General features: G+C 38.9%; 1 protein-coding gene across 43 annotated transcripts in view; it reads right to left on the minus strand.

The window, feature by feature from the left end:
• Window positions 1-26,309, minus strand: part of NPY (neuropeptide Y) — a 248,678-nt gene that overhangs the window by 210,771 nt on the left and 11,598 nt on the right. The gene's annotated exons all lie outside the window — the stretch shown is intronic.

Here is a 26,309-nt window from a genome sequence, read left to right on the forward strand (position 1 = left end):
TGCAATTTACATCATTAAAAAAAGAGAAAGATGAAATGGCGAGAAGGGATGAAGAAGAGGAAGAGAGAGTATGAGAAACAGACATATATACTGAAAGACAAGGAGTTGGGGAGAAAGTGGTGTCAGGGACAGAGAAAAGGAAAAGAATGAATACATGGTTTTACATTTTTTTTCTGAGCTTTACGTGAATAACAGATAACTCATTGACTAAAGAAAGATGGTTTTAAAAGATTTATCTTACAGATAAGGTGGGAAATAAAGGCCTCCTAGAATGCACAAAAAATAAAGGAAAGAATGCAATTCAAAATTGTGAGTTATTCATATTCATCCCTCCTCACCTCCTGAGCGAGGTGGATATTATAGAGGACTCTGTCTTTTTAGGACTCTACTTTTTTGTGTTTTTGACTGAGCGCATACAGGGATACATGGGGAGGAGGGGATAAGTTGCTTTACTAATAAATGATTTAGAGGGATAGGAAGATTCCCCTGCACAGGAATGTGTGGAGAAAGCATGCAAGAGGAAGCAGGAAGAAAAAGTAGAAACACACACATATTACACATACACATATATACATATGCAGAGAGAGAGAAAGAAACTAAACCTCAAGGCAGACCTAAGTGAGAGTATGACAAGTGCTTTGGGTTTGCAGGAGTGAAGTGCAAAAGCCCAAGAGGAGGTACCATTACCTCCAGCTTAACCTCTGATTAGAAGAATGTGCCAAAACTTTTTCTTGTCTCATGATGCACAGGCTAGAACATATTTTATCAGGGAGCTGTCCAGTGAGAAATCTGATCTATTAGTGAGAAAGTAATTGCAATTCTCTGCTATGCTTACCTAAACCCTTGAGGCAGTTGAACAACCACCGGTTGGACTGTCACGAGTTGTAAGCTTATCTCATGAATTATCAACATCAAAATTATAAAATCCCAATTTAGCCAATGCATCATCAGTGGGTTAGGCAGCTGCCATTATGCATTCAGCTCCATTCTAGACTCACTTCCTGTAGTTTGATAGAGATGGCTTTCTACTTGACTCATTGAACACATGAGCAATTAGAACTATGCTAACCATCTGATACTACCAGACATCTTCATTTTTAAAAAAATCAGTGTACAGAAAAGCAACTCTTTGTATCATTTGGTAGAAAGACATTACATCATTTAGCCCAGGTGTTATTTACATGACTGTCAGAAAAAGGCTGAGTGCTGAGGAATTGATGACTGAATTGCGGTGCTGGAGAAGACTCTTGAGAGTCCCTGGGACTGCAAGGAGATCAAACCAGTCAATCCTAAAGGAAATCAACCCTGAATATTCATTGGAAGGACTGTGACTGAAGCTAAAGGTCCAATCCTTTAGCTTCCTGATGCAAAGAGCCAATGAATTGGAAAAGACCCTGATGATGGCAAAAGATTGAAGGCAAAAGAAGAAGTGGGTGGCAGAAGAAGAGATGGTAAGACAGCATCACCAACTCAATAGACACGAATTTGAGCAAACTCTGGGAGATAGAGGAGGATAGAGGAGACTGGCATGCTACAGTCCATGGGGTCTCAAAGAATCGGACACGACTCAGCAACTAAACAACAGGAGAACTAAGCTTTACAGTGGCCCAACTGCTTGGTTCAACATGCCAAAACTTTACCTGATGTCTGGCATGCCCACTAAAATGTCCTTAATACTTCTTGTTTTCATAATTTAAGTATGAAATTGAAAAGGATGATGGTATTTTTAAAGTCTTTATGACTGACTGATGCCTATATCAAATAATCTGCTTGGAAATATAATCACAAATGTTTCTCCCACCATTAAGAAGGAATCAAAGAAAGCAAGTATAGCAACCATAACAAATCAATACCAAAGTAAAAAATACAATCCAATAGAAAATTCTCTCCAGAGGGTGGTAAGTTGAACACTATGTAGGTATGTATGTATTTATTCTACTTGTGTATGATCTACTTCCAAAAACTAGGAGTTTATAAGAATCATATATACAAAAATATTGTGTAGAAAAGGAGATAAATTAATATGTTAAATATATAAGCTATTGCTAAACAACTGTTAAGCATTAAATATAGTACTAGCAGAAAAGGCAAAAAGAGAATAAGATGCCTTACAAATGACTCATTTCCTAGTACCAAAAGAGCACTAAATAGGTATATAGATAAATCTTTACAGAAATAAGTTCTTCAGGAGAGGAGAACATTTTCCTTGTATACTATAAAATTCTAAAAGATATTTACCACAGACATCCTCAACCAAAGGCCAAAAGATAACACAATATCTTCAATATTCTTATTGGATGTCTGGGAGACTTTTTCTTCAAGAATAGTCACTACTACTTGGGCATAAAGCAAATTACTCAAATATTTATAACCTCCAAACTTTGATTCAGGGAATTACGTCAAGCATCCTTTTTGCAACAACACGAAATGCTCACAGATTTCTAATTAGTATTGATTTTTGTCCCACCACCAAATTTCTCCTACCTCTTCTTAGAAAGATCTCAGTTAGTGACAAAACTCACAAATTTGGGGTTGTGGGGGATAGTGTGGTAAGAGAAACAGAAGCAACACCAGGAATCTAGCTATAGCAAATACTATAATTCATCCTTGTAAAGTAACAAATGAGCTAAACTTATTTAAAGGAGCTTCCTAAAATCCTAGAAAATCAGTATTAGCCAAACAGTCAAATCAAAGTATTAGAACTGATTTTCAGGAGGGTTGGGTGGGAGAATAATTGTTCATTATCTTTTGTCATGGAGGTTCATTTGAGAGAGCACAAACACTTTTCATCTTTATCACTTCTCAATTCAGACACTGTTTAACTGGGTTAATAGAAACATTTAGGGTTTTGATAGTCTTTTAATTCACCTGCACAAACAGGGACAGTTGGAATTCAATTTTGGCAAGGATGATATGGCCATTTAAAAAAAGCTTCCTTTTATTCTCCCTGAACACATTTTTGGCATCTTATTAACATTTTCCAAATTGAATGAATCTTGTCTGTTTGTGTTAGCAGATAACTTAACAACAGGGAGAGGCCAGCAGTTATTAGCAATTTATTGTCCTTGCTGATAAATTGGAACCTGGGCTGCCCAGAACATTAAGTTATAAGGGCAACAGAGACATCTCAAGAGTCAGTTATGCAGACTGAATGATGTCATGGTGCACTCTGCTTCCTCCCAGGCACTCAGCTAGTTGTGAACTTTCCTTTCACTCCTTTAACTTTGAGGAAGTTCACAGTCACATGCGTTTTTCCCAGATAACTCTGCAAATCCACCGCTTCTTGAAATGGTTGCAGTCTTAAGTTATCCAAACTAAGGAAGGAAAAATAGCTACAAAAACCAACAAAGCAAAGAAACAAGAGAGGAATCCCTTTCTTATGTCCATAAAATTAATTTGTATATACCAGAGAAGAACTTGTCACAAATATACAGGAATATCCTGGACGTTGCTTTATTAGTAAGAGCCTTACCACGACTCCTTTCTCTCCAGGTTCATCTTTACCTGCTCTAGTTCCCACTGGTCACTGCGCTCCAACCACACGGGCCTTCTTCTGCTCCTACAATATTCCAACCATACCTTCTACCCATGGGCTTTGCACTCACTATTCCTGTGCGTGGAAGGGTACCCTGCAGATCTCCACTTGGGGGCTCTTTCTCATTATTCCAGTCTCAGTGCAAATGGGTCACTGATCGCTCCTCTCAGGTAGGCAGGTTTGGTTCCTTTTGAGGGGTATGAGGAAAGGATCTGCTCCAGGTCTCTCTCTTTGGCATAAATGACTTTTTTTCCTTTTGTCTTCACATGGTTTTCCCTCTATGTGTCTGTCTGAAAAGTTCCCCTTTTTATAAGAACACTAGTCATAGTAGGTTAGCGCCTAACCTCATGACCTTAAGTTAATTACCTCTGTAAAGACCCTATTTCCAAATAAATCCATATTCTGAGGTCCCAAGAATTAGGACTTCAACATAAGATTTTCAGGGGGAACACAGTTAATCCCATAATATCAGAGCTTAAGTATCTTAAGGTCAAGAATGCATCCTACTTATTGTTATATTATCCATGCTTAGCACAATCCAGGACTTAAAGTTTATTGAATTAATTAACAAGGCTTTTTCCCTAGGGCTAGTCATCTGTTAATTTAAGAATCTGTTATTTTGATCTCAACTGTGTGTGTTTTTTTTAATACTGAGAGAAATTATACTCCTGATAAAAGTTCAAATTTTTCTGAATGTGAAATATACATAAAATCTTGCTGTAAGAGACAATGATTATTCTTGCAAAGCTGGGACAGGTTAGTTATAAAGACCTAGAACAAAACTTGAAATTCACAGAAGTTTAATAAGGATCTTAATTAAAATACCAGACATCCTCAAAGAAATTTCCTCATATATTATATTATGTCCTCAAATCTTTCATTCATTCATTAAATAATTATCAAGTATCTATTATTTCCTGGTAATGGCATTAAACACTGTGAGTATATGCCTGAACAAAACTCTATTCCTAGCCTCAAGGAGGTTAAGTCACAGAAGAAGGCAAACCAGTGAAGAAACCACCGTGTGCATAGACAATATCAGGGCTGGCCATCAGTATCCTATAAAGTATCCTGGTCAGTATTGTGAAATGAAATATTTCGATACGCCTGCCATATCAGTGGGCAAGAAATGTCACAGCAATCTGTGATTCAGTTCAGTTGAGTTGCTCAGTCGTGTCTGACTCTTTGCCACCCCATGAACCGCCGCACGCCAGGCTTCCCTGTCCATCACCAACTCCCGGAGTTTACCCAAAATCATGTCTATTGAGTCAGTGATGGCGTCCAACCATCTCATCCTCTGCTCTCCCCTTCTCCTCCTGCCTTCACTCTTTCCCAGCATCAGGGTCTTTTCAAATGAGTCAGCTTTTCCCATCAGGTGGCCAAAGTATTGGAGTTTCAGCTTCAACATCAGTCCTTCCAATGAACACCCAGGACTGATTTCCTTTAGGATGGACTGGTTGGATCTCCTTGCTGTCCAAGAGACTCTTAAGAGTCTTCTCCAACACCACAGTTCAAAAGCATCAATCCTTCAGCGCTCAGCTTTCTTTATAGTCCAAATTACACATCCATACATGACTACTGGAAAAACCATAGTCTTGACGAGATGGACCTTTGTTGGTAAAGTAATATCTCTGCTTTTTAATATGCTATCTAGGTTGGTCATAACTTTCCCTCCAAGGAGTAAGCATCTTTTAATTTCATGGCTGTATGGCTGCATCTAGTGATTTTGGAGCCCCAAAAAATAAAGTCTGACACTGTTTCCCCATGTATTCTGCATGAAGGGATGGGAATGGATGCCAAGATTTTAGTTTTCTGAATGTTGAGCTTTAAGCCAACTTTTTCACTCTCCTCTTTCACTTTCATCAAGAGGTTCTTTAGTTCCTCTTCACTTTCTGCCATAAGGGTGGTGTCATCTGCATATCTGAGGTTATTGATATTTCTCCTGGCAATCTTGATTCCAGCTTGTGCTTCATCCAGCCCAGCATTTCTCATGATGTACTCTGCATATAAGTTAAATAAGCAGGGCGACAATATACAGCCTTGACATACTCCTTTTCCTATTTGGAACCGGTCTGTTGTTCCATGTCCAGTTCTAACTGTTGCTTCCTGACCTGCACACAGGTTTCTCAAGAGGCAGGTCAGATGGTCTGGTATTCCCATCTCTTTCAGAATTTTCTATAGTTTATTGTGATTCACACAGTCACAGGCTTTGGCAGAGTCAATAAAGCAGAAATAGATGTTTTTCTGGAACTCTCTTACCTTTTCAATGATCCAGCGGATGTTGGCAATTTGATCTCTAGTTCCTCTGCCTTTTCTAAAACCAGCTTGAACATCTGGAAGTTCACAGTTCACATATTGCTGAAGCCTGGCTTGGAGAATTTTGAGCATTACTTTACTAGCGTGTGAGATGAGTACAATTGTGTGGTAGTTTGAGCCTTCTTTGGCATTGCCTTTCTTTGGGATTGGAATGAAAACTGACCTTTTCCAGCTCTGTGGCCACTGCTGAGTTTTCCAAATTTGCTGACATATTGAGTGCAGCACTTTCACAGCATCATCTTTCAGGATTTGAAATAGCTCAACTGGAATTCCATCACCTCCACTAGCTTTGTTCATAGTGATGCTTACTAAGGCCCACTTGACTTCACATTCCAGGATGTCTGGCTCTAGGTGAGTGATCACACCGTCGTGATTATCTGGGTCATGAAGATCTTTTTTGTATAGTTCTTCTGTGTATTCTTGCCACCTCTTCTTAATATCTTCTGCTTCTGTTAGGTCCCTACCATTTCTGTCCTTTATTGTACCCATCTTTGCATGAAATGTCCCCCCGATATCTCTAATTTTCTTGAAGAGATCTCTAGTCTTTCCCATTCTATTGTTTTCCTCTATTTCTTTGCATTGATTGCTGAGGAAGGTTTTCTTATCTCTCCTTGCTCTTCTTTGGAACTCTGCATTCAAATGGGTATATCTTTCCTTTTCTCCTTTGCTTTTCGCTTCTCTTCTTTTCACAGCTATTTGTAAGGCCTCCTCAGACAGCCATTTTGCTTTTTTTGCATTTCTTTTTCTTGGGGATGCTCTTAATCCCTGCCTCCTGTACAATATCATGAACCTCCATCCATAGTTCATCAGGCGCTCTCTCTATCAGATCTAGTCCCTTCAATCTATTTCTCACTTCCACTGTATAATCACAAGGGATTTGATTTAGGTCATACCTGAATGGTCTAGTGGTTTTCCCCACGTGATTCCAGCCCTGCAAATGTGAATTTCTGAGCCATGCCCAGAAGTGGCATCACTTCCTACAGGAGGAATTTCTGAATTTAAGGATGTCACACTACTCAGGGAGTATAGCCCTCCTTCTGCTGGTGAGCTGGTGAGCCCTAAGGGAGGGAATTCAAGAAAGAGAATAATACCTCTGTAAAAATGCAGGATGCTGGTCCCAAATAACTGAGATGTATATGAAAAGAATGACTTCAGTAATCCCAGACTTTTGCATCTTTCCATCCATAGAAGAACGCTATATTCCTTAACTTGTTATCTGGTTTTCCTTAGTTAACAATAATCTTTGATGTTCAGACCGCCTGTCCCCTTTGCTGTGAATTTGTATCTAGCCTGCCTCCCTTTCCCCACATCTCTCAGGGCTACCTGAGATGCTTTCTCTGGACTTGAAGTTCTAAAATGTTCCCACCAAATAAAATACTCTTTCCTTTCAGGCTGTGACTAATTTTTAAGTCGACAGTTTCCTATAAAGAGAGATTTAAGACCCTTACATTATATGCTCTCTTGATGACAATCACAGAGTTTCGGGATCATTCCATCCTTTCTACAAATAATTAAACCATCTAGGGATGACATAGTGGTTCCCTAAACACAAGTTGTATATGATGTTACAGGAGTAAGACTCAGCTCTCAACTCTGTGATTTCAGTTCCCTCCACACTACATGACTGGGCCAATTAAAAGTGGAAGAAAAAGCCTTCCCCAGCTACCAACAGCAGTGCCAACCTTGTTACTCACTGAGAACTATGCCAGCAGTTCCATGTGGAAAAAAGAGCCTCACTTTTCTAGAACAGAAATTCCTCTCAGAAGCAATGGAACACTATGATACAGCAACTTTTCTGTAAGTCTTTATCCAGCAACTCATATAGAACACCATTCAGAAGTTGGATGTAAGCTTTCTTTAAAAGCTTTCATGGAAGTCTAAAAGTCAACGAACATTTCCACAGGACTTTTTCACATGACTTCGTGCATTGTATGGTCTCACAGAATCACCTCTAAACCAAACCTTATGCAACATTTATAAACTATAACTTGACCCATCTTGGAAGGGTTAAAAGAAAGTCTGCTGTGAGAAAAGGGTAATTTCAGAATAACTTTTATTTATTCTCAGTTTACTTTTTAACTGGAGGGAATGCAGAGCCCTTAGCTCCTCCTTCCTCTCCAGTCATCTTCTCTTATATACCAGAAATGCCTCCATAACTCTCTCTCTTCAAAACTCTCATTAAAAAAAGAAAAAAAACCACACACAGAAAACTACTATCTACAGTTCACAGATATGAATGACATCAAAAGATGAAAAGTTAGAGGCATGGTTTTCAAATGCACAAATATTTGAAAGAGTACCCACTATGCTGACTGGGCTAGCTGATCCTCTGGGGTTGTCAAAAGGAAAAAAGAAAAAAAACCTGGAGCCTGCCCTCAGGTTCCATCATCTAGTAGGAGATGAATGTGCACATATAAGCATAGTGCATGACAGAGATGTGGAAAACCCAGCTTGTTACACTTAGACTAAAGAAATTCCAAGTCTTTTAAATAACTCTTCAGTTAGGCAGTTGAGAAAACTGCTTATCACCAAATGATAAAAACAATAAAATTTACATTTGTTTCAATTAATACAAGGAATTGTGGTGCTGGAGAAGGCTCTTGAGAGTCCCTTGAAAAGCAAGGAGATCAAACCAGTCAAATGAAAACCAACCCTGATTATTCACTGGAAGGACTGATGCTGAAGCTGAAGCTCCAATAGTGTGGCCACCTGATGTGAAGAGTCCACTCATTGGAAAAGACCCTGATGCTAGGAAAGATTGAGGGCAAGAGAAGGAGGCGACAGAGGATGAGATGGTTGGATGGCATCACCGACTCAAAGGACATGAGTTTGAGTAAACTCCAGGAGATAGTGAAGGCCAGGGAAGCCTGGTGTGCTGCAGTCCATGGGGTCACAAAGAGTCAAACACGACTTGGCAACTGAACAACAACAAATACGAGGAATTTTACTCACTAACATACACTTCAAATAAGGGAGACTGTCCACCAACATTGCGAGGCATAACCATAATCACTAGTTCCTCCTGATAATTATCCATTTAAACACACATAGCTAAGGTAGCATGCATTGATATGCTGTAAATACCACTGTGTGTAATCCTGCAATCAGAGGCAATGAAGGGGACCCATTAAAAACTTAAAACAATAGAAGCCTCTTCTCATCTTCTGTCAACAAAAGGATGGAACTTGGGAAGAGGTAAAGTGGGAATAAGGAAGGCAATGAAAAGTTACTAGTAGAACCAGTGGTTGCCTGACACAAAGCTGCATTGATGTGGCCATACTGTGGGAAATACCTGGTTTAAAAAACAAACGTAACTAGTGATCCCTCTGTGTCTGAAATGGAATGTACTATAGGTATGAACTAGAAATCAGGACTAGGAGATCTGATAAAAAGGTTCAGAACTATTTTGACCAATTAAATTTTTTCAATTATTGAACCAATACTATATCAAAAGCAGATACTCTACTAGGCACTGGGTGTATTGTGGGAGGTGTTGCAGTTAAATATTACTGCATTACAAACCACCCCAAAGTTGGCAGCTTAAAAGAACGTATTGTTCCATTTTATTGTTATCAGCAAAGTTGACTGAGCTCAGTGAGCATCCTTGTGTGGGGTCTTTCATGTAGTTGTAATCAGAGAGCAGCTGAGGCTGGACATTGAAGGTGGGGCTCATCTGAGGTGGGGCACTGAGTGCATTCACTGTCTCTCCGTGTGGTCTGGGCTTCCTCACACCGTGGCATTCCGAAGGATTTGGACTTCTCATATGGCAGCTCCCCTCTTTTAATGAGAGAAGAAGCCAAGTAAGTATTCATGGCCATTTTTAAATCCACCACAGGAAAGCATCTCTGAGGAGGACATTTTATACTGCAATCTTAACCATGAGAAGTACCAACAGTGAAAATAACAGTAAAGAGCAGGTTAAGCAGAAAGTCTATTCATGTTTCCAAGCTTATTTCTGGTATGTACACGGCACAGATACTGTGCATCACCCACATTTTATGTGCCCATTACCCCAGTGAGGGACACCTAGATCACCTATCATTTTCTAGACTGATATCTAATCAGAAATAGCACACTACTGGGTCATAGAGGATACATGTACATAACTTGGCTCATTTCTGCCAGATTGCATTCCTGAATAACTCCTACTGATTTGCACAACCACCAGCAGTGTACAAGAATTCCTACAGCTCCACATTCCTACAGATGTTTAACACTGTCTAACTTTCTAGTTATGTATTGCCAATCTGATACAAGTAAAGCAGTGCTTCTTTGTATTTTCATTTGCATTTACCTAAACACTAGTAAGTTTGAACATCTTGTAAGCATTTCAGACATTTGCCATTTATCTTCTATGAGCTGCATATTTACATTTGCCCATTTTTCCATTGAGGTTGCTGTATTTTCTTGTTAATTTGTAAAACTGTTTAATTATTCATTTCTCATAAGTTTTATACATTGCAAATGTATAAACAGCAGGTTAAACAGAAAGCCTATTCATGTTTCCAAACTGATTCTCCAAATCTGTCCTTTGTTAACATTGTCCATAGTTTCCTCTTTAGAACAGAAATCTTTAATTTTTTACTATAATAAATCTAAGGGCTTTTTGCTTTATAAATTATCTTCTGGGGGTTTAAGAAGTCCTTATCCCATCCCTAGGTTATAAAAATGTAATCTATATTATCCTCACAGTTTTATCTTTATATGCAATTAGAGAAATATGGAGTTCAAATATATGGTATTAGTGGGGATTGTTTTATTTTTCTCTATATAGTAAGCCAAGTTTCCTAACATGATTAAACAATCCATCCTTTTCCTATTGATTTTTTGTCCATAATTCTCTTTTATTATTTTATACTGTCCTGTCTATAGTTACTTTTCCTTGTACATTCTGCATCTCAACTTTGCTTTCTATTTTCTTTGATCAAAGTTGCCATATCCATTCACTCACTAATTCTTTCAAAGAAAGATCTCATAATCAATATGTACAACACTCAAGAGTGGCACCTCAAAACAAAAAGAGATGCACTTGGAATCTAACAAGTCAACTCACAAGAACAGGAATCAAGGGCTTGATTTCTAACAATGCAGTCCTCTATCCAGAGTCCATGAGTTCCCCAGCATATTTGTGATTTCCTGTGCTGGAAATTTATTTTCAATGTTCCCTTACTTTCACTGTTCAGAACAAGTCATACTGAGCCTCTGAATAAAGGCCATTTGTAAACATTAAATTTCCATTTCTCTTCTTGACTGGTCATAGTAGAACATTGTAAAGAGCTTGTCTCCTGAAATCTGCACATTTTTTCTCGAGTTACCATTTAAACATATTTACACAATGTAAATAAACAGCTGACCACTCTGTTCTTCTTCTGCCCTTTGATTACAATAATTTAATGCCACTCAAAGGTTAGGGTAATTATTCTTGTCTCAGTGTTTACACCCTGCTTTGGGCCACATTAAACAACTAGTTACTTCTCTGAAGGAAAAAAAAAAAATGTTGCCCTGTTTTCCATCTTATGTGATGCTTTGAATTTTGAATAGAACACACTGATTTCACAGTGTTTTGGACAAAGTGTACAGTTTTCTGACAACTGTTTATGAAGCACATTTATCATGCCTACCCAAGGGGGAATTTCAGATAAAGATTGAGATAATATACGTTAAGTTCTTCCTGCAAGCCAGTGCTTTCTAAAGCACTTTCACAATCAAGAATCAGTATATTGACAGGATTGTTTGATGATCAACTTAGTGAAGGTAATTAGATCTGAAATCAGTCCAAGTAGGTGAGTCTCATTTATATGTGTTGGTCCCAGTGCCTTTAAATCCACATTATCACAGGTAAAATAGGACAAATCTGAGTAAGATCAGTAGATTGTAGCAAAGTCAATATTTGGTTGTATTGTACAAATTACTACCAATGGGGAAAACTGGGTATACAAAGTCTCTTTGTATTATTTTTTACTTTACAATTGCATATGGATTATCTCAGTAAAAATTTTAACTTAACAAAACCCACATTACCTACATGGTTATTAATATAACATTCATCGTGTAATGTTTGCTAATAAACAGAGATTGGACAATCTTTCACTTTATGAGCCAGAGTCTATGAAGCTCTGAATGTTTCCATGTTTAGAGAGAGTTATCCCCTCTCCAGATACCTAGTACTGTCCAAAGCCCCATTCCTTAATTGGCAGCCTCCTGGTGATAAATATATTCCTGGGCATAAACTTAATTAGACAGTATAAGCATTGTTTCAAGATTTAGTTTTCTAGGAGATCAATTTTGCTTTTTCCATTGCTTCTGTTGCCACTTTAAATTCCACAAATGGCACTGTTTCCTTCAGTTATTTTCTAAGCTCTGAAGTCACCCTTTGTGTCTGTATCTCCAGTTTTGTCAACCTTTTTTAAAATCTCTTATTTAATTACTTAGGTAAATTATTTATTTAGTTTACTTCTTATTTAGTCACCTTACTTCATTGCCTATGAGATGATTCTGAGTTTCTCCCTCTGATTTAATTCATTTTCATGTTTAATAGCATGAGGCTTCTTCAAAATTATGTTGTCATCTACCTTTTTGCAAATGCCTAGCATATATTTATGTTTGCCCTCTTTTAATTAATACTTGCTCAAAAGAAGGTCTATAATTAACACCTGCCTCCCTGAAATGGCACTGGTTGACTGTATAGTTTTCTTCTCTTAATTCTCGGCAACCATTCAGCCCCCTTGATCTTTAAGTTGGAGGGCTAGAGAGGGTTTGTTTGCTTGATCAATTAGGTACACAAAGTAGAATGGACAGAGAGCTAAGGCTCTGGACAGTCAAGGTTACTTATTTTTCCCTCTGTTTTTGTCAAACCACTGTCCAGGATCAGCTCCTGCAAATTTGGAGTGGAGTACCCTGTCATTTGCAAAGGGGCAAAGAGGGGACTGCAGTCTGTCTCAAGATGTCTTCCCCAGTTTGGATTACCTGATCATATTCCTGAGAATTCATTATAGAATAGCCCTACAGGCTATGAGTCTAATGTTTTGCAAAGTCATATGTGCCTTCTAAGCATGACAACCTTTGCTGATATTTTCCAGCATCTGTGAAAATGAGTAGATTTAGTACTTTATCTCCTATCAAGGACTAGCAAAGTGAAGACAAGATCCACAGAGAAACAAACAAGATCTGCTTGACCAAGCCAACTCTTTGCCACATGTTGTTTCCTCTTCCTAAATGCTTGTCCCTAGTTTTTCTTTTTGCTAACCCCCACTGGGCCTTTGATGATCAGCTTAATTGCCTTTCTCTCAGAGAGCCAGTTACCAGTCATTCCTTGAAATTTAAGTTTCTCTTCACTATCAGAAGTCTGTTCTTGGAATGTATCACAGTTTGTAACCATATATTTATTTGGGTTTTTTCTAACATCGGTCTGTCCTAATAGCCTGTAAGTTCTATGAAAGTACAGGTTATGTCTATTTAGTTTACCACTATCTGCCTATACCCGTCACAGTGCTAAGTGCTCAGTATATATTTATGGAATTAATTAACAGACAAGCTAAGGAACAAGATTGTGTTGTGTTTGATTTCTTCTGCAATTGCCTGTTCCTGAGCCCCAAGGAAAACAGATTCTAAGTGCTGTGCAGCTGTTGATTATTATTATTACTACTTTATCTGAACTTTTGGAACAAAACCTCTTTTAAAGTTAGGAGCTGTCTATATTTGACAGTGTGTTTTGATCCAAATATATAAACTTTGTAGATGAAAAACTGTATAGTGAATTACAAACAACATGGAAGTTATGTCTAAGAAATTTAGATCCAGATTGGTTGAATGTGATTGGGCAACATAAATAACTCAGCTTCAGTTTGTACAACTGCATGGAATATGGACTGCTTGAATCTTTGTTGTAAGACTAAAATGAAATAAATACAAATACCTATCACTAGAATAACAAAGTGGTTTCATATGTCCAATTCAGACCAACTGATAGTGGTTTCCTGGTGTGTACACTGAGAAGGATCGCGAGGTCTTCTTTAGGTTCAGTGAAAGAGTGCTATGAATAGCAATGTCTGCCAGGGACAAATTAAAAAAACTGATAGGAACCATGCCCTGTATTTACCAATTGTGAACTTGCAAATGACAGACAATGATTATTAGCTTCCTTCCTTCTTTGCTGCTATAAATTTTAAATAAACCTTAAATAAAGATTACCTATAAAATACCTCAAAACCTAAAGTTAAAAAATAATGGCTATTGAGGGCTTGTTACATTTGGCCAGAAAGAAAACATAACTTCTAGAACATGGGTAGAATTACTTAGATTCCAATAATGTGAATTCATAAAAGTCCAGGTACAATTGAAGACAAAGTCCTTGTATCCTAACAACCAGCCTCTCTCCTGCTGTAGGATGGCATGACTATATAACAATCATTAGCACCTCCATTGTAAGCAGCTGGGCTTCCCAGGTGGTGCAGTGGTAAAGAATCTGCCTGCCAAAGCAGGAATCACAGGAGATATGCGTTCAATCCCTGGGTCAGGAAGATCTCCTGGAGTAGGGCATGGCAAACCACTCCAGTATTCTTGCCTGGAGTATCCCATGGACAGAGGAGCCTGGTGTGCTACAGTCTATGGGGTTGAAAAGAGTCTGACAAAACTGAGCACGCATAAATGGTTGTAAGCACCACGAATCTGGACAAGGGTCTTGCAGTAAGTAGCACAACTCTAGGTTTTTAAAGGATTCTGTATTTCTCTGGAGATAGCTTGTGTTGCCACAAGTAGGTTAGTATGTAGGACATTTGGACTTGGCACAGTCCAGATGTTGGGCTTTCCTGTACTGAAAGCATGGCAGTGATCAGCATGGATAAGGTGAGGGGAAAAGATAACATTTGGAAACAAGCATTTGGCACCCGCAACAAAGGGCAGCCTAACATGAATACTGCTTGAGAGGGTGAAAGTAGAACATTTGGAGTCACAAAAAACACAAAATCATTGATATAATGTTCAAAGGTATTCTGGAGCATCCCTGAAGACACAACATATTACTCTGATTTTTACAATTAATGCAGTGTCTCCAGCAATTCTAAATCAACTGTGTGAAAGAGGAAAACATTTGGTTTTATTTCTTGAATCTTTTTGAGCATTTCACACAGTTAATTACTAAAAAAAAATTGTATCATGGTTGACTGAATCAGAAAAATTATTTGATTGTTTTGTTCTCCCAGTGACAAGAGCATATACCCAACAGAAGACCCCAAGCAGATTCTCTCACCCTATCCCTGCCATGCTCTGGGAAGCTGTTTGGGCAATTGTACCCTGGCTCTTGGCAGCAAGAAGTTTGACTACCACAACTTAATGCTATTTGTAACACTTTGTTATAATGCCAATGATAAGTGATTTGAGAGAGATTCACCTTCAAAATAAGCTCCTTGTCTCCATTTGACTAATCTATGAGGGAAGAAAGTCAAACAGGGCCCACCACCTTCACACCAAATTTAGAAGTAACTGAGTTAGAACCTTTGTAAATTTCCCAGTTTTAATCCTATGCTCATTCCTTTCTACCTCCTTACTATAACCAAGTTTAGAAGAGCAGGACCGTCCTGGCTTACAAAGGAGCTACTTTCATTTCTAGTCTCAGATCTGCTACTGTCTAGACAGTATCCGGCAAGTCACTTCATCTCTCTGGTTAATGAAAAGGTTAGGACAAGGTGATTTCTAGTGTCCTTTCTAAATAGGACATTCTCTATCCTATAAAGATTGATCCAGGCCTCCTATTTCCTCCTTTACCTTTTTAAGAGAGCCCCATACCTTCCAGGGTTTAGTAGTCACATAAGTTTTCTACAGTCTGCAGTCTCAAAAAGGTTACCCTTGAGGCAACCTTGACGAGGTCCCTCAGAAGAAACAACCCTAAAATTTCCTCCTCTGACTCAGTTCCCTAGAACCAAGTCAGCTTTACCCAGAGCCAGTAGAGACTACTCCAGTAATCCACCAAATGTACTCCAAGTCACTTGATCTGCAGTACCATTTCCAATGTCCTCTGGCTTTGTAACCTGTATCGAGTAACAAAGTAATGCTCAAAATTCTCCAAGCCAGGCTTCAGCAATATGTGAACCGTGAACTTCCAGATGTTCAAGCTGGTTTTAGAAAAGGCAGAGGAACCAGAGATCAAATTGCCAACATCCACTGGATCATCGAAAAAGCAAGAGAGTTCCAGAAAAACATCTATTTCTGTTTTATTGACTATGCCAAAGCCTTTGACTGTGTGGATCACAATAAAATGTGGAAAATTCTGAAAGAGATGGAAATACCTGACCACCTGACCTGCCTCTTGAGAAATCTTATGCAGGTCAGGAAGCAACAGTTAGAACTGGACATGGAACAACAGACTGGTTCCAGATAGGGAAAGGAGTACGTCAGTATATTGTCACCCTGCTTATTTAACGTATATGCAGAATATGTCATGAGAAATGCTGAGCTGGATGAAGCACAAGCTGGAATCAAGACTGCTGGGAGAAATATCAAACCTCAGATATGCAGATGACACCACCCTTATGGCAGAAAGTGAAGAAGAACTAAAGAGCCTCTTGATGAAAGTGAAGGAGGAGAGTGGAAAAGTTGGCTTAAAGCTCAACATTCAGAAAACAAAGATCATGGCATCTGGTCCCATCACTTCATGGCAAATAGATGGAGAAACAGTGGAAACAGTGGCTGACTTTATTTTTGGGGGCTCCAAAATCATTGCAAATGGTGATTGCAGCCATGAAATTAAAAGATGCTTACTCCTTGGAAGGAAAGTTATGACCAACCTAGATAGCATATTAAAAAGCAGAGACATTACTTTGCCAACAAAAGTCCATCTAGTCAAGGCTATGGTTTTTCCACTAGTCATGTATGGATGTGAGAGTTGGACTATAAAGAAAGCTGAGCACTGAAGAATTGATGCTTTTGAACTGTGGTTTTAGAGAATACTCTTCAGAGTCCCTTGGACTGCAAGGAGATCCAACCAGTCTATCCTAAAGGAAATCAGTTGTGAATATTCATTGGAAGGACTGATGCTGAATCTGAAACCCCAATACTTTGGCCACCTGATGTGAAGAGCTGACTCATTGGAAAAGACCCTGATGCTGGGAAAGATTGAAGGTAGGAAGAGAAGAGGACAAAAGAGGATGATATGGTTGGATGGCATCACCAACTCAATGGACATGAGTTTGAGTAAATTCTGGGAGTTGGTGATAGATGGGGAGGCCTGGCATGCTGCAGTCCATGGGGTCACAGAGAGTCAGACATAACTGAGCGACTGAACTGAACTGTACTGTACTGATAGAGTGGACAGCCTTAGTATGAGAAGTGCCCTTGAATTTCTACAATACATAGAGATGCTGTTATGTTAAGGAGAGGAGTTTCATTTGGGAGGCCCTTCCTCAGTGTCTTGTTCGATATTATTGGAGAAATGCTTCAGGAACTATAGCTGGTATTCTATCTGGCATGAATGAATCCTTCAAGGCAGCAACTTAAATTCCAAATTGTTTGTGATCTTAATGGATTCATTTTTTCATTTACCTATAAATCATTTAAAGTCTTTCTCAAGTGGAACAGCAGCAATGAGGAATCTTTGCATGGCAAGCTTCAGGGCACTGTGTATGGTCAGGATCACAGGATGCTTTTGTCAAGTCTACTTCCAGATAACCTTGCATCATATGAATTACAGAAAACAGGTTTGTAGGCCTAAAACTCTTAACAGACCCCACAGCAATTTTCTATTTTCTTTTGAAAAAATATTGAGAGTACTTTAAGTCCAAGATGGAGACAGAATTTAGTTGTTTGTCACTGGTACTTTGGGGAGGATGTTTTATTTTAACTGCGGTCCAGTTTTGTGGGCTGTTTAAAATTTGACACCATTCTCACCTCCAGAAAATTGATAAATGCAGAAATGCTTTAACACCACATGCACAAATGCCCCACAAGCACATAAGCACTGAATCTCAGCACCTCTTTGCATTCATAAGAAAGCCAATACAGCCCCAAGGAGAAGGAGGGAAGTTGCTCTCAGCAATTGAACTCCCAATGGCCTAGCCTCCTGGAATAATGGAGACTCTGGTCAGAGCAGCAGCATTTTTATAAGACACATTCCACAGATGTGGCTTTAATGTAAAGCTTCCAAAGTAATGTGTATGTTGCAGTGTCCTCACCAGCCTGAGGCTATAGCAGCTGAATCAGTTCCATTGCCATCACGCATGGGTAATAATCACACTTCTAACCTCTGTTGTTGATTGTTTTGGCTTATTCATTTCTCTGTTTTCTCTTTTTCAGAATCTCTGTAGAGACAACTAGTTAGTGACAAAGGAAAAAAAAATTATAAGCAGGGTCACCATTTTGGAAAGACTCTCGAGTGACATGGTTTGAAATTGATTATTTCATTGATTTCATGACCTCTACTCTGTGTGCCTGCCCAGCTACTTCAGTCATGTCCCACTCTTTGCAACCCTATGGACTGTAACCTGCCAGGCTCCTATGACCATGCGATTCTCCAGGCAAGAATACTGGAGAGGGTTGCCATGCCCTTCTCCAGAGGAATCCTCCCAACCGAGGGATCGAACCTGTGTCTCCTGCGTCTCCTGCATTGCTGGCAGTTTCTTAACTCACTGAGCCACCTGGGAAGCCTGACCTCTATTCTACTCAACTTTTTTCTGTGCTCTTGATATTTATTTTCATCTGTCTACTGGGCATTGACTAGATGTCCCATTGTCACATCAAAATCAAAATCCCCCCTCTTAAACTGACACTACTCCCCATGCTTATCATCTTATGGCTCCACAGCCATGAAGCTTAGTTGACTCCTCCTCTCTTTTGTCATCACTTTCAATGAATCACTGCATATTTTGAGTCTATCTCCAAAGTGTCTCATCAGGCTGTTCTACCACCCATCCCTCCTGCTGTGTAGTTAATCCAGATCATCTTAATTCTTACATCTGACATAATCTTCATGCTTCTTAGCTCACCTCTATTCCAGGATGACCTTTTTGAAATGCAGATCTAATCATGGGCTCTGTTGTTAGAAAACCCTCACTGGCTGTCCACTGCTTAGATATTGGTTTTGCTCAACAATATTGATCATTTCTAGAGTGCTTCCTTGTGTCATCTCCCTCTCTCCAAAATTGTTTTATGTCTAGAAGGTGTTCAATAAATATGATGAATTAGCTTGACCTATCCCTCACAAACAAGTGAAAAGAGAGTATTTAGATTCTAAGAAGTTGTTAGTGAAGGTACTGGGTTATAAAGTACCAGAAGGAATGTTTTAAATCTCTTCTCCTACCACATGTCACTGGCCAGCTCTTCTTAATCAGTTTTCAACCTGGTGTGCCAAGGGCTTTCTGTTCTCATCCTAAAGAAAGTCTCCTGCTGAGACAGAACAGAAGAAATAGGGCTGGAATTGGAGGTTCCCAGACTGACAATTTAGAAAGCTGCTATTACTGTGTTGCACACAAAAAAATGCAATTCTGTTGCCTTAAATACTCAACAACAATTAAGTATGGGTTTACTTCTAGATGATTCTTTTCTATGTTAACCTTAAATTGTCCTCAACCCTACTTCTCTTTTTATCTTACTACATTATTTCCTGTTTTTCCACCCTGTGCTCAAAAGGTATATCTGGAATATTCCAGGTTTGGAGTCAACCTACACAATTATATTAGGAAAGCCATTACACAAACGTGGACATTGGAATAAGTGGGTATTGAAAAGAAGAATATACATTTGAAGACATCAGACAAGAGCGTCAATAGACATTTTTCCTCCTTTGGAAAAAGTGTATCTCACAAAGTACGGGCTAGCAAAGTCCCACAGCAGTCACCCTGAATCAGAGGTTCTTATGCTGCTGGTTTGGGAGTGGATCTTAGGAAGTCAGGAACAGGGTTCAAGCCTCTCCCCAGTCATGGCCATACTTATTATTAGTTCCTTTAAAAAGTAAAGTGGTGGCTGGTGCTCAGGTTCAGGCTCTGTGAATGTGCACGTGACCAGACCTGACAGGGTCCATTTGCTAATTATACATAGCTACTATTCTATTTCATCAGAACTTGAACTAAAAAGACCAAAAGCCAAACTATTAGTCATTTGAGAATATAAATGGAATTTCATGTTCCTATGACTGATTGGTCTTAATTTACGAGAAAAGAGGGACTCTGAGAGGATAAACAACAAGAATCAAATACATATCCTTGCCAGGGCTCATAAAATGAGATGTAATTGGTCTGGGCCTCTGCTGTTCTAGTGCTTTAAGCAATCTTAATATTTTTAAGAAACTAAAAGCTTCTTTTGTAAACCTGTTTGGGCTTAATTGATTATCTCAAGGTCAAAGTCAATGTAGTTATATTTCATTTTCCTTTTTACAGACCACACAATGGCACAAGCTCAAGTGCTCACACATATATCAAATGCCAGATGTGAAAGCAGAAGGCAACATTCTTGAGTATTTGCAGCTAAAGGCGGGTACAGAAGACAAGTGCCCTAACACATGTGGGCTCAGTGAAGTGCACCCAGGCCAAGACATGAGTATTTCAACCTTCTTATCTTTGCTATGAACCTTCTGCAAATGTACCACTGAATCATGGTATATATTCATGGACTCATGGTTGAGTATTTTTTTGAAGATATAAAGTTAATATCACTGCTAAGCAGTGCCATGTGTACCAGAAAACATCAGTACCATATATACACATCAGTTCAGTTCAGTTCAGTTCAGTCACTCAGTCATGTCTGACTCTTTGCGACCCCATGGACTGTAGCACACCAGGCTTCCCTGTTCATCACCAACTCCCGGAGCTTACTCAAACTCATGTCCATAGAGTTGGTGATGCCTTCCAACCATCTCATCCTCTGTCGTCCCCTTCTCTTATATATACATATAATAGAATCATAAACCCACCAACCTCCAGAAAATACACCCCGAGGAAAGACATGACTGGTGTCCACATCAAATCCATGTCTTCCACCAAAAACACTGGGTACATACAGACTGTATATGGACACTCCCACATAAGGATACCTCTTCAAGACCATAACAGGTAACTATTTCACCTAAATCCATAGAGGCATAGAAAATAAAGCAAAATGAAAAGGCAGAGGAACTACTATAAATTGAAAGAGTAAGAGAAAACCACTGAGAAAATAAATAACAAAACAAAAATAAACAATTTACTAAAGAATTCAAAACACTGGTAATAAAAAATGTTAGCTGAATTAGGGAAAAAGAACTGATCTAACCACTGAACAATTTTAACAAGGAACTAGAAAATAATTTTTTAAAAGACCCAGTCAAAAGTGAATAATTCAATAGCAGAAATATAAAACACACCAGAAGGAATGAATAGCAGATTGATACAGAAGAGCACAACAGTGATCTAGAAGGTAGAATAATGCATATCATCCAATCAGAGCAGCAGAAAGAAAAACTATTTTTTTAAACGAAGCAATTTAAGAGGTCTCTGCAATAACATTAAGCGTTCCGACATTCGCACTGTAGGGATTCCAGGAGGGGAAGAGAGAGATAAGAGGATCAAACATGCATCTGAGAAACACAGTGATCCAAATCTACAGAAAACAGCAAGAGCAGCTCAAAAAGGGAGCTTTATAGAAATATAAGCTTACTTCAGGAAACAAGAAACAATTTCAAATAACCTAAACTTATACCTGAAGTAACCGGAAAAAAAAAGAATAAATAAAAACCCAAAGTTACTGGAAGGGAATAAATCATAAAGATCAGAGAAAAAAATAAATGAAATAGAGACTAAAAAACAATAGAATAGATGAATAAAACTAAGACTTGGTTCTTTGAAAAGATAAAGAAAATTGATAAACTTTTAGCCTGACTCGTAAAGAAAAGATGAGTGGCAAAACAGGACAACTATAACCTGGACCAGACCTGGGACTGACCTTGTGTGAGGTGACCTTGGACAGGTCACTGCACCTGTCTGGACTTCGGTTTCCTCCACCATCAAATGAGGTTAAGATGAGGTCTCTAAAGTTTTACAAGGTAAAACTGTCACCATCCTCCTTGCTCACCTTCACTTCCTCATTGACTCCATAGAAGTGGAGCACCTTCTTCATCCTAAGATTCTTCCTTCCATTTGAGATTCTGAGTTCACCCCTCCTAGCATTGATCAGGATATCAAAATATTCTTTCTCTTGAATCTTTGATCCCTTTTTTTCCCCATTAATTTCTTCCCTTTTTCTACCAAAAGCCTACCCACCAATTCACTGTTAAGAACCAACCCATGACTTCTATGGCTTCTTTCTCCACAATTCAATTAGTAGATTTCCTGCTGATTCCATGCTCCTTCCTTTGCTGCTAATCCACTTTAAATCACCCTAATTTTCAAGTGATTTGGAAAACATGTATGAGAGATCGGATGGCTCAGTACAAACACAGGAATCATTTTATTTTTAAAAGAGTATGTGCTGCAAATGAATTGCTAATACAACAATGTTACAGTTACAGCAATTGATATATATATTTAATAACTTGTTTGAAAGTTGTATTTCTATTTGTTCATGAAATTAATCAGAAGCTTTCATGGAAACCTTTACGGAACACATGATTGTTTGAATGCAATTTTTTAATTCAACTTGCCTTTAAGCTAATAGGTTAAAGTTTGTCCAAACAACTACTAATTTATTTTCCTTGGCTTATGATTTTATTAATTTATGATTGGTTTTGTTAGACTAGAAAAATATGAGAAGTCAGTTTTCCTCTTAAAAAGGCTAGACTGAACTTAAAGACCTGTGCCAGTGAAAGATAACAGAAAACCAGTTTTGCAGCTCTCCTTGAAAAAGAAAGTGCAGAGTATTTACTATCTTTGCCCTCAGACAGCAAATAGAGACACACAAGGTTTGTCTCCTCTCCCCTTCCATTAAGTGAACTCACTCCCCAACAACCTCAGGACTAAGGAATAGGCATTGATAAGACAAGCCAAAGTTGTAGCAGTTTTCAAAGTGATTTCAGTAAATGATCTCGCTTAATTCTCACCACTCTAGGAAAGCAGAAGGGGCAGATAAGCAATCTCTTTCTTTTATCCCCAGTCTCCTGCTACTGCTACTGCTGCTAAGTCGCTTCAGTCGTGTCCGACTCTGTGTGACCCCATAGGCGGCAGCCCACCAGGCTCCCCCGTCCCTGGGATTCTCTAGGCAAGAACACTGGAGTGGGTTTCCATTTCCTCCTCCACCCCAGTCTCCTAGTATCATATAAAAATAATCTTTCTCATCTTCACTCATGAATTCATGCAGCCAAAGCATTTACTGTTCACTTACCATTTGCCAGCAACTGCACTAGACAAAATGTGATCCCCAGGCCAGGAGCAGCAGCACTACCTAAGGTTGTGAGAAATGCAGATTTTCAGCCCTAACCCATACCTACTGAGCCAGAAACTCTGAGGATGGCCAGCAATCTGTGGTTTAACAAGCACTCCATGTGAGGTTACTTAAAAAAACTAAAAATAGAACTACCCTCTGATCCAGCAATCCCACTCCTGGGTATAATTGGAAAAGATACATGCACCCCAATGTTCACAGAAGCACTGCCTACAATGGCCGAGATATGGAAGCAACCCAAGTACCCATCAACAGATGACTGGATCAATACGATGTGGTGGGTATATATACGTGGGCTTCCCTGGTAGTTGGCGGTAAATAATCCACCTGCCAAAATAGCAGATGCAGATTCAACCCCTGAGTCAGGAAAATCCCCTGGAGAAGGACGGCAGTCTACCCCAGTGTTTTTGCCTAGGAAATCTCATGGACAGAGAAGCCTGGTGAGCTACAGTCCATGAGGGTCACAAAGAGTCAGACATGTCTTGGTGACTAAACAACAGCAACAAATATATATATATATATAATTAAATATTACTCAGCCATAAAAAAGAATGAAATCCCACTATTTGCTGCAACATGGATGGACACAGAAAATATTACGTTTAGTGAAATAAGTCAGACAGAAAAAAAACAAATACTGTATTATATCACTTATATGTGGAATCTAAAAAAAAATACAAAAGAATGTATGTCCAAAACAAAATGAATCTCAGATATAGAAAATAAACTAGTGATTACCAAAGGAAGGCAGGAATGAGAAAATCAAATCAAGGGTATGAGATTAAGGGATATGAGATCAAGGGTATGGGATTAAGAGATACAAATGTATCTACTATGTATAAAATAGATAAGCGACTAGAGTATATTGTATGCGCTTCCCTGGTGGCTCAGATGGTAAAGAATCTATATTGTATAGCACAGGAAATCATAGTCATTATCGTGTAGTAACTTTTAATGGAGTATAATCTATAAAAATACTGAATCACTATGCTGTATACCTGAAACTAACAGAATATGGTAAATCAACTACACTTCATTTAAAAAAAACCTACATTCCATCCTGATACAGAATTTTATCACAAACCTAATTACTCATAGTCTTGATTCAAACATATTATGCAGATATTCTTGTGAAATGTCACAATGACATTCTAACATAATTCTTTTCTAGTTTGCCACAATCAGTGAAAACAGTCAGGGTCCTGAGTACTGTTCATTTATCTAGTCAATGCTTGATTCCAAACTGCTGTTCATTATCTGGGCTTAAAGGCCATAGTGGTGAGCACATTCTGACCACCAATACCTTTCTTCTTTTCTCCTCTATCGAGTCCATCAAAAATACCAGCCTCTTGGGATATATGTAGTTGGTATGCACCAGCTGTGTGCAGTCTACCATGCCTGATCAGAACTGGCTTCTTCTGTGGATAGTTTACAGCCTGACTCTGTCTGTCATGGCTGGGAGTGGGACACCTATTATTTATAAATTGATTAACAGTTTACACGCCTCTCTTATATACTACCCCATTTAAACCTCACAACAACCTGGTGAGGAGGACATTATTATCCCCATTTTACAGATGAAGAAACCAAATCTCAGAAATGTTAACTAATCTCCCCAAGTTAATGAATAAACACATGCCAGAGCTGGGACTCAAACCTAGAACATCAAACTCTAAATATACATATGTTCTCATTACACCTGTAAACGACAGTTGCGTAAGTGATATCCTTTGCTATAAGGTTAACAACTGGAAGGGAGAAGGAAGGAAGGAAGAAGGAGGAGGATTAGGAAGAGGAGAGGGAGGGTAAGAGAGAAAGGAAGGAAGGAGGAATGAAGAGAGGGAGGGGAGGAAGAAGGAAGGAAGAAAATATCATTAGTCAAAAACTGAGCTTCAGCCTGCACCAACCAACTTGCTCACAGTGGGGTGAGAGACTAGGGGAAGGAGGTAGATGATTGATAAAAAGCTGCATGGGTATAGGCAGCTGGAAAGGGCAGTGGCAAAAGAAGCAGCCTCCACAATCTGCTCACTATGGCAACTGCATGGTAAGGTGGGTAGGACATGCATTCATTTATAAATGACTGTAACCGCTGACCCTTAGATAGCATTCAACTGGTAGGATCCCTATTCACATATATTCTCATTTAATCATCTCAGCAACCCTATGGGGTAAGATTCTATGATAGCCATTTTACAGATGGAAAAACTGAGGCATGGAGAGTTTTTAGGTACTTTGCTCAAATCCTTAAGGAAGAATAAGGAGTCTGACTCCAGAGTCCTTCATCTTAGCTACTATGGTATCTTGCATAACCATCACTGTAATGGATAGCATATCTGTCATTTTCCTGTCTCCTCATCCATTCACTTTCTGGTAACAACACCGTTCTGGGGGAAAAAATGCCTCTTTTACACTGTATGTATGTAGTCTAGGTAAGACCACACAGTTTTAAAGGAAAATTTGTAGATAACTTGCTTAATCTGCTCTTATCTCCTAAGAATTTGAATCTTGAGTGGAGGCAAACAAAGACGGGAAAATAATTGGGTAATTTGTCCCACAGGAGCCTGAAAGTACTGTATTTATTCCTCCAACTTGATTCTTCAAAGCAACCTAGTCCCCAAATTTCTGGGCCTGGTTCTTCAGCTTTCCCTTTGACTCTAACATTTCCCCACATCCAGGATATTTCTTTTTTTCTTAAGCAAGTCAGAGTCCATTTCTATTGCTCACAACCAGATTCTGACACACCACCATCATCAGTCCCTGGTCAACCACCAAATAGCTATGTGACTCTGGACCATCCCCTCAGGGCCTTAATTGCCTGAGCTAGGCAATCAAATTAGAAGGACCTCTATTTTTCAACAGTCTTTAATTTGATTCCATGATTCCCTGATCATACTATATCTCATGAGTCTTACTATGTCTATAACTCCTATGCCCATCTGTAGACAAAGATCTCTCTGCTCCTTTTTCAGAATATTAAATGTCACTTTTGCACATCTAGTCCTCCTGTTATTTATTTTCTCTAACCCCCAAGCCAACTCTCTATAGTGGCTACTTCAGAATTTCTCCTTTCTTCCAATGCCCCCTATTAGGTTCTAAACAGATAGCCTTGTCTCCTGGTTTA

The sequence above is a fragment of the Giraffa tippelskirchi genome, chromosome 10 (genome assembly GCF_054371585.1).
Source record: "Giraffa tippelskirchi isolate mGirTip1 chromosome 10, T2T-mGirTip1v1.2.pri, whole genome shotgun sequence".
Lineage (NCBI taxonomy): Eukaryota > Metazoa > Chordata > Mammalia > Artiodactyla > Giraffidae > Giraffa > Giraffa tippelskirchi.